Here is an 18,706-nt window from a genome sequence, read left to right on the forward strand (position 1 = left end):
GTTAGTACACACCTGTACACTAGTATCAGGAGTACTGCTAGTTGCTTTCCTATGAAGTCTTCCATTCCAGTACTTACAAGAATCACCTATTAAAATGATAAAGTGAGAGAATCAAAATGCATCAAAACAGGGTGAGAGTTCTCTCTCGAGTATATATTCAGAGTTCATCACAATACAGTCATACTTCTAATGCAATTCAAACTCAGTGATGCAATAACAACTTTTTACTTAGGATGGCACCCTAAACTATGCTCTCTACCAAAAGGCCATGAGTACATTGTCATTAAAGTAGATATTTCTTATTCTTGCATCCCAGTCCTATCTATGCCCTGGCTTTCTCTACATGTAGCCCCCTTTTTAAGAGGGGAAGAGGGAGAGGAGAGGGGAGGGGAGAGAGAGGGAAGAAGTCAGGCAGGACACAGCAACAGTTTAGTTTATACATAGTTTAAAAAAAGCTTTATTGCCTCTGGTTAAAGACAAGAATGAAAAACAAGGAAAAAAGAACAAGCAGCCTTTAGGTGGACATAGTAAAGAGGACTGTAGCCTGCACAAGGTAGTTTTCTCCCTTCCCTTCTTCAAGTTCCTGACCCAGGATGCCCAGGGCTTACAACACAGTTATTACCTGCCTGCTTATGAGGCTTTCCCATTCATTTCACACCTCTTCTGCAGCTCCTAACAGCTTTAGCTGGATTCTATTTCTTAAAGACCCTGTTGCTGTTGCAGCCAACACATCTCCCCTGGCCTTCCTTCCATTGAGGGGAAGGAAAGAAAAAATCTGCTGTTATCTTCCTCCCAACTTTCTCCAAATAGAATTTGTCCCAGGTAGTCATTCCCCGGATCAGGGAATTTTCTATAAGCCTCTAACAGAAGGTGGGGGCAGGGGAGAAGGGGAAACCACAGACACTCAAGCCTGAAAACTTAAGGATTTACTCATTAAGTGCTTGTGGATTTCCTAGCAGCGTAACAGCATCCCCACAAAGTCTTTATTAAGAAGTAGGGAGTTTACTCACATGACAACACAGGATCATTAATCTAGTATCCAGTATTGTACCTATGCTCTGAGCTACTTCGGCAGCTACAGCGACCGTGAGGGGCCAAGCAATATTTGTTAAGAAACAAATTAACACAGAAGACAAATCAGATAAGTTGAGGTAAGTCACTATCCAATCAAGCAGGTAAACTGAGTCTTTGAACCTGTGCAGGTGTTCAAAGTTTAAGTTTTTTGCAGACCCAAAATACAGGTCTGCTGAAAAGCAACATCCGATATGAAAATATCGCAGGCTAGTGAAACTGATATACTACAGATTTTGCAGGGATGTGTTATGGACTTCAGCTACTATTTCATATTGCAACTACAGTAAGGTATTTGGCCTACACCTGGTTTTGGGCAGCAGATTCACAACTTCTTATGGGAAGTCAGCAGTCTTCAAAGGTACTTTGAATCCCTGTAAGCACAACTCAAGAATCTTAGGTAATTATTCTGCCTCAGAAACAGCTGCATCTTTCCAGGGCAAGCAGAATCATTACAGTATTTCCACAGCATGCTTGAAAAATGCTTCCATAACACGGAACGTAGCTGTACAGTGCTCCAGCAATAGTTTACTCAGCATCACACTGACAGAGTACAAGGCCCATTGACATGTTCAGGAGAATAGTCTTCTCATGCATTTAACTAGAACTGGTATGCTCCTCCTACTATTGACTAGCAATTATCACCAGCAGCCAAATCCACATGGTCTAGCACCTTCAAGCTAAAAGAATGAAATACAAGTACTTTGCAAACACAAATGTTTTAATTCTGTGGGTACTACAATACGACTTCCTTCCCTGCTACCGAGTTCTGCATTTCCTTCAAAAACTAAGCATTTGAACAGGCACGTGGAATACATACCATCATCCCCCACCCCTTGTTTACCAGGGCACCTGAACTTGAATGGCTAAGTTAGTACAGTGACATTCTATGTTTATATTAATCAAGGTTCTTTATGAAGTTTTCCGGGTACCTCAGGTAAGTAGCTTTGATGGGAGCTTAAACAAGATTGAGTTGAAAGACAAGAATTTTCATAGCAAAACCTAACAGCTATATGAAAAGAGACTTTCTCCTAATTAAAGTTGTGTACATATACACGCAGGATTAATTTAGCCATACACTCAAAGGAATGCCTACTTGCTATTTACTCATCTAAAAGAATACAGTGGTAAATATCTGAAAACAAAACATTCATCTGCCTACGCTTATCTTTGTCTCTCTATCCTAACGTGCTATTCTGTTGCTGTCAAATATGCCTGTGTTTCTGTACACTAAGGAAGAGGAACCATGACAATCTGTTCTCTTTAGAAACACAAGCTGTGTTTGGCTGGCTGAAAATAAAAAACTGTCAAATTAGTAAATATGTTATAGTAATTGAAAAATTTGCTGAACTGAGATATGTTTAAGAATTTCACTTTTAGATTTGCCAGTGATCTATGTAATTTTTAAGCTTTGTGCCTATGATTTTTCTTGAACACCAGTAAGAAAAATATCTATTTCAATGAACTGTTGAATGTCAAGTCTCCCCCATCGGTAAGGGGAGGGAGAAAGACATGGTAAAACAGTATGTCCACAATATCCCAGGATAAAGTTAAGAACCTTGAGATTCTAAGCTTTTGATGGCTTCTCCACAAGACAAGGTTAGATTTCTGCACAAAAACAAGCACTACAAATTTTTTCATAGTACCTTATCTAGCTAAGGTTATTTGCAGTTCCAATTGCTCCATTATCTGAAATTACTATATAGGTTATTGAACTTAAGTCATTACCATAAGCAGCTATATCAAGACCATGAATATTAATTATTTGTACTTACAGTTTAGAAGCAGCATTCCTGAACAGTCAGAAACTCACATTTGAAAAACTAAGTAATAACACAACTACAAATTAACACCATCTACTGCAAATTGAAGCCATAAAATTTAATATCAGCTGAGATGTTACACCTATTGCAAAACGGTGAACCAATGTTTGACATATGATTGACAGCTTTGCTGTTTCATACCACTAAATTACCCAGGGTATATAAATATAATTCTTCATGATCCATTGAGGATCAGAATTTAAGCTACTCCACATCAGCCACCCTTAACATCACATCTCTTCAGCTACCTGGACTCTTAACATTTTTCTCAGCCCATTTAGATTCTTTTATTTTGAGTCACTACAATCTACTACCTAAGTGCTCGTGCTTGCCTTGATGCAAAGGGTTTGTAGACATCTGTATTACAAGTCTCAGCTTAGAACCAGAATCATATTCATTCACTTAACTAAGGTGCTGAATTCCTGCATAACAGTTTAAATCCTAAGCAATTTTAGTGAGATCAGAAGACTTGCACTGACCTTGCTGGAGTCATGTTTTTACTACACTTCAACAACGAAACAGCAAAGCCAGATGTCTGGCATGTTTAAGGAGCTGGATGCTACTCTGCCTCATCTGGTGGAATCTTAATTCAGCTTCAACGGTCTTCCTGTTGACATGAGACAGACTAATTGAAGTTGCAGTTGTCAGCTGCTATTTTAAGCCAGTCAACAAGCAGCAGTCAACCTCTTGTAAAGCAGAACTTAAAGCTAGAAGATGAAGCATATGATTAGCCCCTTGCCCTTACCTCATGATGAGGGACATTAAAGATGAACATCAGGATGACAAATATTCACAAATTAGTTTTAAGATAAATGAACACCTTGAAATCCAGGAGATTTAGGTACATGATTTTGTTTTCACAGAAAAGCTAGAACAGTGGTATTCAATCCAGTTTATTCTAAGAGGAGCAGCTTTTGTATTACAAAACAATCTAGAAGGGGTCAGCATAGGCTGCTGAAAAAAATGCAAGTTCAAATTTGACACAGACCATTAAAAAAGGAAAGATACTTTGTGGCTCTGTCCCCAGAGTGACAGTTACTTCAGAGTTCATAGTCATAAAACAACAGATCATAAAACAATTTATGTGGAAAGAAACCTATAAACTTCAGAAACAGTAAATTCACAGAACTACCAGAGAGTTACAGGGAGTTTAGCTTTACCCAAAGTGGATGCACAGAATTGATTTTATCTTTATTATTCTGTCTCTCAAAGCAAGTCTATTAGAGTCCAATAGTCAGATCAGAGTGTTGATACTGTACTGACAATAGCTGTTTGAGGCTCGTGTACTGTTACATTAATGCTGTTAAAGCAAGACATTCTGATATTTAAGTAATTCTTGTAGTTTGATCTTCTGGGATATATGGTCTTACGGGAGAAGTGTTTTATGTTCCATTCATATCTTCCTAATATTCTGATTAACAAGAATATTGGATACATGAAATATTCAAAATTATGCTTTGAACTTTAAAGACTACTTCTCATACAAGTGTGGAAAGAGGATACACATCAGCTCCAGCTATGATATAAATACTTTAGCTAACAAGGTTCAGAGACTCTTGCTCTAAATTGAAGGGTTCAATAGCAAGAAGTACAAAGAAAAGGGCTTCTGAGTTTACTTGTTTAACTAAAGGTTCTTTTTAAGCTTCATTTTCAAGCACTCCATTTCAACGTAAACCTCAAACAATGGCAGAATAAGTTTAAAAGTACCATTGGATAAGTAGCTGAAGTCAAGCTTTTGGATTTAAAGCATGAGCCTCTATTCCCAAGTTTGTGTAGCAGGTCAATCAGATGAGATTAGGATTCAGGTCCTTACACAATCTACTTGTTAATCACAATTTAGTAGCTTTTCACGAGGAGTCCTCTATTCAGGCTAGCTGGCATTTTCAAATCAAATCATACCATATCACAGCATAGATTCACAGGTTTAATGTAATACACTGATGTAGTTTACTCCTCCCAACACATTACTAAGTTTAATGCGGTCCTACAGTAAGTGACATTTGTTTCCCCAGACAAGTTACACAACATTAAAAAAATGCCTCAACTCTGCATTCTTGTGAATCTTTCTTTGGAAAAGCACAGTCCAAATATCTGTTCTTGATGCCACACTTCTTAGACATTCTTGTTTAAGACAGACCACTCCCTGTCCTTCAAAACTGCACTGTAATAAGTCCATCCCCACAGCTCAGTCATCTTAGTTGTCAAAACTAAAAATAATTGCATCTGCTTTTCACTGATATCAAGTTCTTACTCTTAATGGAATACTGTATTCCTTTTTGACAGCTTACCTTCAGAGCACTAAATAAAACACACACTTGAAATTCTTCAGTTAACTCCTATTCTTGAGACATTAATTCCTTTTGCTACCTCAGTCAAAAGGCTTTCCTAAGTCTATTGGAAGACCTTCCACCACTACTTCTTCACTTCTTAAAGTGATCCTTTTCTCATATATGACATATGGATGTCTTGATTAGCTTACACTTCTATCTAGCCTGAGTCATAGTCTTTATTCCCTTTTGAATAGCATATATACTACAACAGAACATATTTAGTAGTTTTCCTCAGTAGCTTTTTATAACCACTTTAACTATTCTCATGGCTTGATTATGAATCAACCTTGTCTATTTAGTGATGCATGCTTTTCCATAACCTACCCCTAGTTCATGGGTTTCCACATCAATGAATGGGAAGTAATTTCAGAAGTGAAAGAATCTCCAAGAAAAATTGTAAAAGCACCTTGTTATAATGAATTGCTACAGCAGACACTGAAAGCCCAACTATTTCTATGTTGCCAGCCTTCCCTATTTCCATTGAGAAAAAGGATTATATATATATACAAAAGACATTTCAAACTCTTTAATGGATATATATGGATGTATAAATGGATAAAGGTAACAATACAGGAAAAAGCCTCTGCTTCAGAGTTCAGATGCCATTAAAAAAAGTTACTTACAACTTCAGTATCAGCTCCTGTGCTTGCATTTCTTTTAACACATAGGATCAAATACACCCCAAAAGACAGTTTGCAGAATTCAGAACAAGTCACCCACAACATTCAATTATTCCTTCTGAGTCAGACCTTGAGGCAAGAGAGTGCTACCAAGTGTAAAGACAAACACGTTCCTCATGTTCTTCCAGCTGTTTGCCATACTTATTGGACGTAATAAACTTGGTATGCTGGAGGCTATAATTAATCTTTACTAAGTGAACGCTCCTATGATGACTTGCCTACTGAGCTGTCTAATGACACTTAAGCCTTTGATGAGTAAATAAATTGGGTTTATGGTCAGTGTTTCAACTCTTTTTAAAGGAGATCCTACATTTCATTATATAGCTTCTCTTGCTCTCAGTCAGCATGAGCTACACTACTTTGACCTAAGTTGACTAAAAGACAAAGTTCTTCATTCCACTTCCTGTACTACTTCCAATAATTTATGCTTTAGTTTGTGTTTATTACAAAAAAAGAAGTTGGCAACCTTGACTAAGAGTTTGGTTTTAAAATGAATGCAGCTGGACAACATTATTTGCTTTTCTGTTGCTAGATCTCACTGCAAGGCTTATGTCTCAATTACATACATAAAAGCAAAATTGCAGTGCCCTCTTGCGAGCAGTGAAATCTTATTTTTGCAGAAGTAGTTTCAGGTGTAATGTTACAAGGGTGGGGCAGCATTTACTCTACAAACATCATTTTTCCTGTAAAAGCATGACAGCTTGTTAAAGGGTTACTCCCATGCACATACACCCTCTTCTATCCATTCTGAAGCTGATAAGGACGCTCATAAAAATGAAAGACTACTAAAAAGTCATAAAGCTTAGCAGAAAAGGAAATAAGTTCCTTTATTCCTCCATAACTTCTAAACAAGAGAAACCAACCTCCAGTTTCCTGGAACCATTATCATGGGCCACAACCTGTTTTAGTAAGTACAGAAAAACCCCTACCACACACAGCAAGAAGCCTGTCTTACAATTTACATATTAAATTATTCTACTGCTGAGAACTGGAGGAAAAGGCAAACAAATCAGTTACATACAGCATCAACTAGTATAGTGGCTCATGCATCAGAAGCTTCACTACCAGCAAGCTTCTCTGCAATACCTGCATAAAACTTTGAGGCTAGAGATTCAAATTTTTCAGGAAGCTCTACCTCAAACCTCTCAGGACCTTTATGTTCTTATTTAAGATAAGGGTAGAGGCTAGTGTCATGAATTAGTGGAAAATAGCATTCAACATTAACAGCAAGTGCTAAAGGATAAACAGTCAAAGGCCTTTAATATTTTATTCTGAGGTAACAGAGAACAAGCATAAAAACACCAAAAGAACCCATCATGACAGATATCACTTTCCATTTCAAAAAGAGTGAGGCAACTGGCTGAGATAACGGTGGGAAATATAAAGTTTTGGTGTTGGAGTCTAATAGAGAGGCTACTTAACACACAGGTCCACAATACCTAACAGCTCAACACTGCTGAGAAGGGGAGGTCATACTATCTCCATATCCTTCTGCTCAGCCACAAGTCCCTCAAATAAGAGGTAAGAAAGCATTCTCTGGACCCATCATAAACCAGTTCAGCAGCAAGTTAATATAGAGACCCTGTTTCCCCTCCCCACAAAAAAAGGAAAAAAGATAACTTCCCCCCCCCCCCCCGCCCATACACACACAAATACAAATCATTCCACTGGACTAGCAAATCAACTGACAGAAGAATCTAATAGGTATCAGATTGAAGAGGATGGGATTGCCCAGACTAAAATATGAAAGAGAAGAAAAAGTGAAAGCAAGCTGAGCCAACTATTTAAACTTTTTAAATAAAGACCCTTAGGTACACACTAGACGGACTTCTGTTTATGTCACTGCAAGTAGAATCAAGATCATAAACAACTGATAGGCACAACTGCAATGTTCTCATGATTGGAAGTTTAAAAAAAGGAAGGAAGAGTTTGTAGTAAGGAGAAAACAGAATAAAGTCATTGAGAATCAAGTCTAGTATAGCCAGAACAATTTTAACTACTAGATGTCTATTGAGGAAGCATTAGAAGACCGATAAAAGTCTGTGCAGCCAAGGTAGGCTTAGTCAGACAGAAAAAATATTTAAGATCTCATTTTCAGTGGACATCAGCAGTTTTTACTCCCCATCATCCCATGGGGAAATTTTTCTTCAGCATTACAAAGTACAAAAACAGTTACAAATATCTGAAAATTTAGTAAAGTTGTATGGCACTAATAACAAAAAACTAGACAACTGACACATAGTCAGAAACAGTACCATACAATTGATGCTGCTAACCTAGGAAGTACATTTTAAAAGCAATATACTGTTACTTTTCAGAAAAATATTTGCCAATATTTTGCTATCAGATTCAAACTTACTTCCTTTATGTAAGTTCGGTTTATCACATCCACAAGTTGTCATGTACTAAGCAAAGAATTTTCACTAGGTTAACCCACATACTGTTTCAGTACTGTTTCCACAACTAACATTCAAATTAAATATAAAAGACTCTTAGCTTATCTTCACAGTTTTTAAGTACAGGAATACGGCAAAGGAGTTTCGCAGAAATAAAGCTCAACATGACTAATGCAAGACAGGAGATGCATATTTTTAAAGTTCCTTACCACATTAACACCACACCTGTAAGCAGTTGTTAAATACTGGACATGGACTCTCCTGGCTGAGGTCAAAAGAAACTTCACTTGTTTAGGCACAGACCCAAAGAAGTATTTTAATCAATTTCAGGCACATGGGTTCAAATCACTTCAAAACTCCAACAAGAGAAAGTCACTTGAGAGCGGCTAAAACCACCAGCAGACAACCATATCTCTGCTCAGCCTTTAGCTACCTCTTGGACAATTTTAATGCTGCAGAGGGGCAGAACTGCTGCAGTCTGCATACACTGCTCTTGTTGGACGCTAGCTGCACAAGGAATTGTCTCACTCACTTTGGCTGAAGGACAGGATCCCACATAGTTCACCCTGAATCAGTCCTCAAGAGAAGATTTTTTTTAGGCACACAGATGTAAAAATTCGTCTCCCAAGCAATCATTCTAACCAGTCGGTATACACAGAACAGTCCTATCAGGGTCACCAATCTCTGTTAAAGGATAACAAGAATGGTTCACAGCTTTGGAAGATCAGTTTTAAGGGCCTCCCCCCAATTGCTAGGCTATGGACCAGGCTGCCACTGGCACCTGCCTGAAGGACTCCAAAGCCCTCATGAAGGGGGGCACATTTTTGTGCTATTCCAGTCAACCCCTTAATCATTTAATTGATTCTCCCCCCGCCACTAGCCATTCTTCAAGTGTATAGACTTCTTCCTTAAAAATAACGTTCATTGGCCCATGGGATTTTCAGCAGGGTACAAGTAACCGCCTGTGAAGATGTACCATACAGACCAATAGACAGATGACTGAGGCAATTATTGCAGTGCATATATTAAGTGTCCAGCTACACTTAACAGTTCAGTTAGCAGTTAATCCATGTTACCTTAAGAGTTGACAAGACAGTGATTTGCATCACTTGCATAATCTATATATATAGAGTACTGATGAAGCTTAAACAGTACCAAACTTATTTCTCAGATGTCTTAAGCTGTAGATCTTGCTTCCACATACAAAGGGTTGAGTTAAAAGCAAAAGGAAGATGGCTCAATTTAAAGATACAATGCATGACTTAGACACCAAAAAATAAGGTATTAGAAGATGGCTAAAACAAGTTTTAGCCTAATGTTAACAACGGAATTAAACAGAACACATACTCACCTTTAATCACCTGACTACTTAGCCATTACTTTAGCTGCCTCAGTGCAAGTTTGAAGTTGACCTACTGAAGTCACCACTGACAAGAGACTTCCTAATTTATAGGTTTACTGGTGAAATTCCTAATTAGGAATCCACATCTGCATGTTCAGACACCTCATTGAATAGTTGGTTTAACATGTTACATCACTTCAGTTTAGAAAGTAAGTTTCTGAACATACTGAGGACTAGCTTAGGAGACTTCCAAAGGGATTTGCTATTAAGGAGAAAGTTTCAGGAAAGCAAGTTCCCACCAGTCCTCCAGCCTATGATCCTGAATGGCAGCCCTGCAATTGTGTGCATCAGCTGGTCGCCCCCCAGTCTGCAGTCATCTGCAAAGTTCGCTGTACCGTCCTCCAAACAGCCAATAAAAACGTTAAAACAGGACTAGTTCCACTATAGATTCCTGTGGCATTGTCACCGCATCCATGTTCAGTATAACTCATTAACCACTCTGAGACCACTCATCCAACCAGTTTTTCACTTATCTAGTTCTCCATCCATCCAAACCATACCATCTAACATAAATACAGGACTATCAAAGGAGATGGTATCAAAAGCCTTACTGAAGTTAATGTAAATAACATTCACTGCTCTCCTGTCATTCATAGATCTAGTCATTTTATCATAGAAGAATAATTCACATACTGCAACATGAGATATTCTTGGCTACCAGAATAAGGACATCTTTAACCCTACTGGCAGCTGAAAACATAGCTTTAAAGGAAAGTTAATGTTAGAATAGCTTTAGAGCAAAGACTTATCTATTTAAACACCACGAGGGGGCAGCAGAAGCTTTCCACACTTGATAATGAAAGTTAAGTCTCACACAACTGAAGTTTTGAGCACCAATTTATACTGCTCAGACACACTCTACTATATCAGCTCACATTAGATAAATGATTTCATCTCACATAGGCACACGATATCGAGTCGAAACTCTCCAAACATCCTTCTTCGCCATCATCGTGAGGCAGCACTGAAGCACGCTGCATTGAAATATGGCACTGTAGACAAAAGTAATTTCCAGACGTATTATTTCACTCTTAGTATTACAGAAAGAAAGAGAATTAAGAGTAGTGTTGTATGCTGAGTACTAGTAGCTTGTTGCTTGTTTTGTGGCAGCACCCCTCCTATAAAGATAAGAAATAAAGTGTTTTAACCCAAGGACCACATTAAAATTTGACATTTTAGGATTTACTCAATATGATGCTTACAGTCGACGACAGTACACATTAATGTGAATGCCCATTTTTATGGGCAATATTCGAGGCCGAGTTTTCAGAGGTTCCTATGGGAACCCACTACCTAGATCCTACCAGTACTCATGAGTTACTACATTTCATGACAACTTTTTCTAGGAGCCATAAGAAAATCATTTGTTTTTACAACCACACCTGGACTGCAAGGAACAGTCCAGAAGGGCTAGAACCCTAACAAGCTTAGTGGAGCTGTACAAGTGATTAACTACAGACTTATGATTACCTTTTAGTACTATTTATAGGTTAACAAAGCTAGTTATAGTCAAGAGGAACAGGCTTCCCTCCCTACTACACTCCAAAAGATAGCAGCTGACAAGTCAGTAACATCAAGCAGAAGCCTGAATTACTCTTGCACCTTATTTTGTGCATTCAAACTGTCTAGAGAGTTTCTAACTTTCTTTTTAACTAGGCTGAACTGTTTCCCTTCTTAGTGCTAAGTCTTACTTAAAGCTGCACTTTAGTACTGCCCTTTCTTCCTCCTTCTTCCCAAGCTTTTACCAGAGGTTTGGGATCCTTAAGGTGTATCTGACCTCCCTATCTACAGTAAACACTTACCACTTTCACATGAGTAAGGCAGCCAAAGAACCTCACCAGGCACTAGAAGTTACTGTCACTTTATCCATTTTTAGAGATAAAAATCTTGTAGCTGTTACTACTCAAATCTCTCTTCTAGCAGGCTTTCTTTTCTAAGAGCACCCAAAAGCAGCTCTCTGCTAATTTTATCAAACTGAGAAGCACAGGAAAACAAAAGTAAATAACATAACATGGTTCTGTATGAAGCTTGTTGTCACCTTACAGTCAGGAGCTAGCCACCTGCAGGAAGAAAGAAAAAAAACACCTTAAGATGCCTCATATATCGTTCCCCTCCTTCCTCCTCCTAGGAAGGAAGGCTGAGGAGGCTTTAACCTTTGTTAAGAATACCCTGGAATTCACTCAAGGATGAGGAACAGTTATCAACTCCTTTCTCAACTCCAACTGCTTTTAAAACCAGCCTAGAGACAAGAACTATAAATACTTAGTCTTGTAAGTCAATTACAGGAAAAAGTTTTCAACAGCACAAGGCTTCCTTCCAGCAGCACACTGGATTTACTTTAAGTTCTCTATTCAAATTTAAATAATACCATAACCATCATTTTCTCTTGACAGAAAGATAAAAAAAAATTAAAACAGTAAAGAAAAATACTGTGAAAACCAGCTCTAATTACTCCATGCACTTTCAGCATCTAGTCTCATAACATGATGCAAAACACTCACCCTTACATTCAGACTATTTAAGACTGCTAATCTTTAAAAACAGCTCAAAACCTCTAACATTCTCCTACTTTAATAAGAAACCTCTTACCTGTTTTTTCTACAGTTCTTATCAGCTTTACTTCTGGCTCAAAAGCTCCTCCATGCTGAGCTGCTCAACCAAAAACCACAGCTCAGCTCCAGGACATTTTCTAACATGAGGGAGAGAGTCAGATGTCCTTTTAGGCCCAAAGAGAGGCACCTGACCTTCACACCTGTGCTCCACCTGACCATCAAAGCCTCCAACTCTGGGCCAGAGCCCAGGTTCACAAACTGGCTCCAGCCTACCAAGATATGAAAAATATCCTGCTCTCTCAAAAGACAACATAGCAACCCTTTATCAAAAACCACAGTCAGTTACTACCAGCAATCTCCCAAAATATAGGCTTTAAAAACTTCTTAATGAAAAATATGATTCAGTCAAAAATAATATTTAACTAAATTCAGATTTAAAACGTTTCATTTCATACACTTTCATGACAGACTTTCAATTTACTACTACCATTATGGCTTCATCAATTAACAGTGTACTTGTGGCTGTCAATGTGGCAAGCAGACAGTCAGACTACATGTGCAGGTGTTTGAGGAGATTGCAACAGAAGCAATTTTGGAAACCAGCATTTTGATACTCTAACTGCAGGTTTACTCAATTTACATCAGGAGTTTCCACCTGCCAGGTAAACTCTTAAGACACATTGCTCTGAGAGCATAATGTTCTAGCTGCCAAGAGAGTTCTGTCTTGCGCAATGGACTGCTTGCAAATATACTTAGCAATCAGACTTTTATTTGTGGCTATATATGACAATATAGGGTTATACTCCATTTTGCATCTTCTCTTTCCGATACAGAGCATTGGAGCCAGCCATTCCCACATACAGAGTCAAAGGAATTAAATTCCATCCTACTCTAAAACGATTTATGACCAGACCCTGGTTCACATCTGCCTCTGCAAGGCCATGAGAGAAACCATCTGCTTCCATGCACTTATTTCACATCTGCACTGTTTCACATTTGCAGGTGTACAGCATAGCTGCTCCTTGCAGGAGCTCCAGGGTACATTCCAGATCTAACAGACCTACAGACTGCTAGCCTGTTGCACAATGCAACAAAACAGAGCTCCCCAATTTGAACTGAGTAGGAACCAAGGACTGTAAATATGTTCAGAGAGAAAATGACGTGAGCTCACCCTCACCTAGCACATTTGTTAATGGCTCCCAAAATAACCTAGAGAAAGTGTTTTGTCCATGTTCGTCCAGCAGGTTGTAGAGGCAAGCAGCCAAAACTCTTAAACATCGGCAAACTGGGCCATCTTCGCCCGCACCACAGATCCCCATCAGGCTTCTAGAGAGTGTCTACAAAGAGTTGCTCTCATAGCAGCAACCTCTGCAGACAGCCGCTCTTTGCTTTGCTAAGTCACACAGAGTGGCAACTGAGAGGGATCAAAGCAGTCACTGTGGCAACAACAGAATCTCAGCAGCTGATTCAGTGCCTGCGAACTCCATTCCAGCCCTGACCTCCATACCCCTGCAGCAACTTCCATGGATAATCAAAGTACAGGAAACCAGGCAAGAGAAGCAACTGTTTTTCCTGGGGAAATTTTATCCTACACCCACAGCAGGATAAAGGATGAGCGTCCAGAATAAATTGTTAACAGTTCTGTGGGAGTCAAGAACATAAAAAACGCGTGTGTTCTAACTCTGTCCCCGACTAAGAGATCGAAAGGGAAACACTGATAGAAAAAAGGGGAGGGACACAGTATTCTTCCACCCTTACCAAACTTAACATTTTAGAAGTCATCTACATATGTTACGATAAATTAAAGCAGCATAGTTACATCGTGCAGGACTAGTGGTGCTGAGAAAAAAAAAAAAAGATCTCCAAATCTACAAAACCCACTAAGAGTATGACCGTTTGAAATACTAGTAGGATTTCTGGATGATGAGACAAAGCTGTTTAGACAGATAGAAGGAAAATTTAACATTGTATAAAAGCTTTACAAGTGTTCTCTGAAACTGATGAGATGTTGACATTTTTAAGAAGAGTAAACCCAAAACAAAAGTCCAGATTTAATTATGTATGCTTGAACAATTTGTTTTCTTCTAAATTCTGACAGCATCCATCCAGACACTAAGTGTTCATAAGAATCAGTGCTCCTTTGAGCAAGGAAATAAACGGTCCCATGATCCTGTTTTCGGTCATTCCAGTGATTTATCATTTTAAGGCTGTACTTTCAACCTATGACACTACCATTCACACTATCTACAGCTGAGAGCACTTCACAGCAATTATAATAGTGTTGATAGCTTTATTAAGGAAGAACCAGCATTGGCTGGCTAAGGCCAACATGAAATTGTAATAAAAGGATAAAGTCTGCCTTTCTCCTATGGAACTGCTTTCTTATTTTTGTATGTAGGTTAGCTCAGTAGAGATATAAACCTTTTGGTTTTAGAAACTTCTAAGAAGAAAACAACGGGTATGTTCATTTTCTGAAGCTGTTCTCCATCAGTAGTGGCAGAAAAGGCAATGGGGAGGAATCTAAAGGACTAGCTAAAAGAGAGTTTGTTAGTATAGGAACTTTAATGAAACCATTAATGGTAGTCTTTCTAGACTGTCAGTGAGATCAAGATTAAAGTTTTAGCTATGAAGTATTTGCATGTGTGTATAAAGTGAGAACATTGAAGTATCTCGTTTAAAGGCTTGTCTTTGCACTAATAGAGAACATAACACATTTTACACCTGCACAGGCAGAAGCTTAACTGACTACTTAGAAACCCTAAAGTCAATTAAATAACATATTGCAGTACTTAATCCAGCATATGAGATGGACCTGAAGTCTGATACTGGCTATAACAATAAATCCTCATCTTATAATACACGCTAAATAAAGAAGCAGGAGGCTGGAGAGAACCGAAGGTGTGACCCTCCTTCTCCTCCGGCTGACTACGCCAGAAGCCTTAGGCTACGATGTCTCACAGCTCTAGGGATATAATCATCCCAGGTGTGATATGCAGGTGCAGGTATGTCTGAGCAGGAATTACCTTGTGCTCTTACACTGCTGAACTTAGTCCTTAGGCCAGCTGGTCTTTCTTGTGGAGGTCTCCTCTGCAGAAATTACATAGCTGCTCACCTGAAAAGTGTTTTTCTATTTATATGCCTCTGTAGATAAAATAGCAAGCAAGCTTTCTTAGTTATTCCACCCCTGCCCCAAGCTTTTAGCTGTGCTAGAAGCTCACTTCTCCAGCTTTCCGCCGTAGCCTTCCGCTACAGGGAAGCGGCCTGAATTAGGAAAGGGTCCTGGGACAGAAACGTGTAGCTCAAGAATTAAAAAGTGTTTTTTTTTTTTCCGTAAAATGAACATAGCGGTTTTTTTTTTTTAATCAACTGCTACTTCTAAATTTCGGTCTTGGGCTCAATAGGCGGCATTGGAGACACTTTTGTGTCTGATCTTTTTTTAAAAAAAAGCGAGGTGAAAAACGTAAGGCGGCGCGGGGCGGGCTGTGTCAGCGCCCCGGCTGGGCCGTCCCCCCTCGTTCACCTGGGGCAGCCCGGCTTCCTGCCGGCCGCAAACGGCGGCTGCCATCAACAGGTCCGAGGCACCGCCGGCCTGGGGAGGGAGGGAGGGAGGGGAGGCGCCCTGAGGCGAGCGGCGCCCTGAGGCGAGCGCCCCCTCGCAGGGGGAACCCCGCTCCCCGCCGCCGCCCCGGCCCGGCCCCGGCCGCCGCCTGCAGAGTAAGCGCGCCCGGGATTGGTTTCTGCCAGCCGAGGGGCCATATTGGATCGCCTCGGCCCTCCCCTCGCGCACCATTTTATCCGCTCCGCGGCGGCCCGCCCAGGGCTGCCCCCTCCGCCGGGGGCTGCGGCGCCAGCTGAAGGCGGCTGGGGGAGGGCACTCGCACGCTCGCGCTCCGCCGCGCGCACCCCGCCCCCGCGCACGCCCCTGCCCCCGCTGGCGGGCTCTGTCCGCCCCGGCCCCGCCGCCGCCGCCGCCGCGCGCACGCCCCTGCCCCTGCCCCCCTCGCGCGCGCGCGCGCGCCCGCCCTCCAGAAGCGCCTTGTCAGCCAGCAGCGGCGGCGGCGGCCCCCGCGCCGGCGGCCAATCAGCGAGGGGGTGACAAATATGCAAATGCGCCCCCCGGCCCGTCCCCGCGGGCGCGCTGGGGTCGCGGCGCGGCGCGAGTGAAACTTCGCCCCGCAGCCCGGCCGCCTCCCGCTGCGGTGGGCGGCGGGGAGCAGCCATAGCCGGCCTGGCCCGCCCGCCCGGTAAGTGCCGCCCGCGGCCAGCGCCTGCCGGGGGGGCGGGGGAATCCCCGAGGGGGGAGGGGAAGCCGCTGCCGCCGCCGCCGCGCCTGCCCGAGGCCGCCGCGGCGCGGAGCTGTCAGGCGCGGGGGCATCGCCTGCCTCCTGCCGGGCAGCGTAATGGCGAAGCCGGCGGTGAGTACGCGCGAGGGGCCGGGCCGCAGCAGGCCGCGCTCCGGGTGCCGGCTGGCCCGCGGCCCTGCCGCCGCCCGGGCACGGCGCGGCCTGCTTCCGCCCGCCGCCGGCCGCGGGGGCTCCTCGGCGCTGCCTCGCACCTCGGCGGGGGCGGCGGGAGGAGGTGGGGCGGGGCGGGGTGGGCTGGAGGCGGCCGGGTTCCCCCCCCACCACACACCCCGTCCGGGGTGCGGGTGGTGGCGGCGAGGCCGGAGCTGCCCCTCGGCCGCCCGGCGCGGGGGCCGCGCTGCCCCGGGGATGGGGCGGGGGGGGTGGGGGAAGTTTGGAGAGGCAGCGATGGGGCCTCGGCTGGGTGGCGGCGGCGGGGAGGGGCTGCGCGTCGCGCCCCCGGCCTCCCCCGGCCGGGAAGATGGCAGGCGGAGGGCAGCCGGGCTGGCTGCGCCCTGGGGAGCAGGCCGGCCGTCCCTCTCGCCGCCGGGGGGAGGCGGCGGCGGGGGCCGGAGGGGCTGGGGGCCGGCTGGGACGTGCCAGGCTGCCCCCAGCCCTGTGGGAAGGGGGCGAGCGGCGCGGCGGGGACGTGGCACCCTCCCAGGCAGGCGGGCGGTGATGTTAGACCCGGTTTCTCCCCATGCGCGAAGATGGAGGTGGGCAGGCAGAGGAATTGAAATAATTCCCCAGGACGAGCGAAGCGGTGGAAAAAAAGAGGAGCCGAGGCTGGCAGGCGGCTGGCTTGGATCCCTGACAGCAGAGGATGTGGGCGCTGGGGAAAGGGACGGCGCTGGGCGAGGCGCGCTCGTGGAAGACGGCGACGGCCACGCGGTCTGCTGCTCCTCGGGGCTGGAAGACGCTGGGAGGCAGGAGAACCAGTAGCGCATGGCAGCAGGTTCCCGCTTGCACGAGCGGAGCCTTAGAAAGGGGCCTGGGTGTGAAAGTACAAGGCAGGGATTTGTCGACTGGCATGTTGCAGGTAGAGACCGCAAGCTGGCTGGCTTCTGGGATGACGAGGAGAGGGCTTTTTAAGGCTGGCTTAGCGCTCTGTGTATGCTGCATTGGGTGGGTAGATGGCATGCATCTTTATTCTGTTGAAGGGGAGAGATTATGCTATTTCCTACTGAGGCAGAATGACCTGCTTAAAACAGTGAGATGTGATAACCTCTTCATTCCCTTTGCACGCAGATTTTTACAGGCAGGGAGAAAAAGTACGTGAAGAGAGTCCAGAAGTCTCTCATTCAGTTGTATAGCTTGGACGCTGAGGCTGGTGTATGCACTTTCAGTTTTAAAGAAACTATTTGCAGCTTAAAAACTTTTTTTTGGTGTGTGAAAGTTATTTAACTTCAGCAGCACGAAGGAATACAGCTCTGATTGTCACTCTTACGTAGAAGAGATCTGAGCATGCTATCATGCATGTTCATAGGGGACAAAATAGAAATCCATGTAAAGAGACAAAGCTTCCAGTTCTCCTCTTAGGTCTGTTTTGGGGACTTTGCGAGAAGTAGTGGTAAATAATAATCGTTCTCTCTCAAGCGAAATAGGCTCATCAGTCGTAGGAGCTTTGTGCATCCCTTTTTAAAGGCGTCATTCAACGCGGTCAAGCTCGCATTTGGTGGGTGAGAGGCAAAATCATCATTTCACCTTAATTTACTTATTATCAGTTGTATGCAAATAGAAATATGTTAAGCATTCTAGGCAGAATATTAACATTCAGTCCTCTTTGAGCAATGTCTGGATTTTTGCCCGAGTCCTGACTTTTTTTTGTGCATAATGATCTTTTTGCCAGTTGCTTTCACGTGGTAAATATTTTAAATCTAATGATTTCTAACTTACCGTTTGTGAGCAGTTAAAGAATGAATAGTAATTGGTGTTTTTTGATCTTTAGATACTCACAAAATTTCTGTCAAGCACCAGGCACTAATATATTTCTTCTTTCAGGCATAATGATGACTTTTTGATTGTTCCTGCATCTAGCACATGGGGCTTGAAAAGCACCAAAGACTTAAATATCCAATTTTGGCCAAGCAAAGAGCAAAAATTAATATA

At 42.8% G+C, this 18,706-nt stretch overlaps 1 protein-coding gene across 17 annotated transcripts in view; it reads left to right on the forward strand.

Annotated features, from left to right (window-relative positions):
• The first annotated feature begins 16,260 nt into the window (after positions 1 to 16,260).
• The window catches only part of CHD9 (chromodomain helicase DNA binding protein 9), a 103,973-nt gene continuing 101,527 nt past the window's right edge, over positions 16,261 to 18,706 (forward strand). For 13 of the 17 annotated variants that reach the window (XR_011143345.1, XM_068956391.1, XM_068956384.1 and 10 more), the window contains exon 1: positions 16,261 to 16,498. The gene's annotated coding sequence lies outside the window, so the exon portion shown is untranslated. Of the gene's footprint in view, positions 16,499 to 16,537; positions 16,670 to 18,706 lie in introns of those variants that run through there. The other 4 variants (XM_068956395.1, XM_068956394.1, XM_068956385.1 and 1 more) reach the window with 3 other exon arrangements.

The sequence above is a fragment of the Struthio camelus genome, chromosome 10, assembly GCF_040807025.1.
Source record: "Struthio camelus isolate bStrCam1 chromosome 10, bStrCam1.hap1, whole genome shotgun sequence".
In the NCBI taxonomy this organism is placed as follows: Eukaryota; Metazoa; Chordata; class Aves; order Struthioniformes; family Struthionidae; genus Struthio; species Struthio camelus.